The sequence below is a fragment of the Schistocerca piceifrons genome, chromosome 4 (assembly GCF_021461385.2).
Source record: "Schistocerca piceifrons isolate TAMUIC-IGC-003096 chromosome 4, iqSchPice1.1, whole genome shotgun sequence".
Taxonomy (NCBI): domain Eukaryota; kingdom Metazoa; phylum Arthropoda; class Insecta; order Orthoptera; family Acrididae; genus Schistocerca; species Schistocerca piceifrons.
The window spans coordinates 53,383,452-53,385,416 of record NC_060141.1 but is presented as its reverse complement, the minus strand read 5'-3'; the positions used below and the strand labels follow the sequence as shown (position 1 = coordinate 53,385,416).

The 1,965-nt window shown below is 57.2% G+C and overlaps 1 non-coding gene across 1 annotated transcript; it reads right to left on the bottom strand.

Annotated features, from left to right (window-relative positions):
• Window positions 1–345: 345 nt before the first annotated feature.
• Trnas-cga lies at window positions 346–420 on the bottom strand. The gene has a single exon. It is a non-coding gene; the product is annotated as a tRNA-Ser (tRNA).
• Window positions 421–1,965: the final 1,545 nt, after the last annotated feature.

The following is a 1,965-nucleotide window of genomic DNA, read 5'->3' as shown; positions in this document are numbered from 1 at the left end:
TTCGTTGGTTTCGGGAAGGACACCAGACAGCGTGGTCATCGGTCTCATCGGATTAGGGAAGGATTGGGAAGGAAGTCGGCCATGCCCTTTGAAAGGAACCATCCCGGCATTTGCCTGGAGTGATTTAGGGAAATCACGGAAAACCTAAATCAGGATGGCCGGACGCGGGATTGAACCGTCGTCCTCCCGAATGCGAGTCCAGTGTCTAACCACTGCGCCACCCCGCTCGGTAAAGGATGTGCTTAGACATGGCTTAGATACAGCCTGGAGGGTGTTTCCAGAATGAGATTTTCACTCTGCAGCGGAGTGTGCGCTGATATGAAACTTCCTGGCAGATTAAAACTGTGTGTCGGACCGAGACTCGAACTCGGGACCTTTGCCTTTCGCGGGCAAGTGCTCTACCAACTGAGCTATCCAAGCACGACTCACGCCCCGTCCTCACAGCTTTACTTCTGCCAGTGCCTCGTCTCCTACCTTCCAAAAACTGTTTGGCCTATCAGTGTAGTTCTCCGTCTTATCTGACTGAAGCGGCAAAAGTTTAATCATAACCACCGTGTATTTTAATATGCGCGACCTCTGTATTGCACTGTATAGCTCATCGTCAACGGGGCGCTTCAGAGTGTTAACACTGGACAGCATTGATCGCACGTCACGCAGACGTTCAGAGCACTTAATCCGTTTTCCGCATTCGTCGCCGTCTTTCGCGGAAGCTGCAGGCCTCGTTACTCGGCCCGTACCTGTCCTTTTAAAACCCCCTCCACTCCACTGCGCTGCCCGTGGTAGCCTTTCAGAATCCGCCCGCGGTAGCCCGGACGGCCGCGGCGACGCACGCGCGGACGCGTTTTCGATTGGTCGGGCCCCCTCGTGGAAAGGGGGAACCGAATTCCGGCCGACGACGGAGACGGGGGAATGTCGCAGCGCATCCAATCGCAATCGCAGCATGCGAGAGAAGGTGGAGAGCGGAAAATCGAACAGTGGGGGCACAAAAAAAGAGCTGGAGGAGGGGGAAGAAGAAAGAGGAAACGCCACTTTGAATACAATAGCGCCGGAGCCGGGAGGATCCAGTACTTTAAAACCGCCGGTGCAGATGGGGAACCGGGCGCCGGCTGGTGCTGCCGTTGCGCCCCTCCACAGCCCGGCCCGCCTGCTCCAGATAACGTATTGCCTGGTGGTCGGGACGGGCCGAAGAAATGTGGCCGCGCGTTCCGGCGGACCTCGCTCCTCTTCCTACGCCTTCTTTCTTTTCTTCTGTTTTGTTTCGAGAGAAAGGAGGGAGAGAGAGATATAGGCTGCGTAAGGGAGAGGTATGGGGACGATAGAGAAAACTAGACACACACAAAAGTGGGTTTAGAGGAGTAAAAAAAAAGAGGTGAGTGGGAGAGGAAAAAAGAAGAGATCTATTTCAGCACTATCGATCAGAATACCGACTGTTTTTATTTGGCTTTGTAAAAGCGGTCAGCTGCCAGGCATTCTGGCTGGGAGCGGAGACTCCCGGCGGATGCGATGCGCATGCGTCTGCCGCTGTCCCTCCTAAACGGGCGCGCGAGTCCCCCGCAGGTCGGCGCCGTCCGCTGCCAATTTTCTGCGCGATTTGCGACGCCGGCGCCATTAGTATTCGCGTCGCGGTAGTCCGCCAGCGTCTAGCTGTGCGCGGCCCGTTTTCTAGGCGGCGTCTGGTCTAGAAATGTCAGCCCCGCCGGACGGATATCTTCGGACGGCATACAAACCAGGTGCGCGCGCGCGCGCCCGTTCGTTCGAGCTGCGTTCGTTACCTCCGCATCTGTGGAATTGGAGCGCAGGCTCGTAAATTATGCCGGGCTTGTCGTGACGGGGGGAACACGCGGCTGACAGGCGGGTGGACGCGACGGTCCCACGATCGGCTCTTACCGACTCCCGGGCCCCATTATGCGCCGTCTCGCTCGCTCTTACGAAAGCGTCGCCGCTTCGTAGGAACGCGGGACGTTG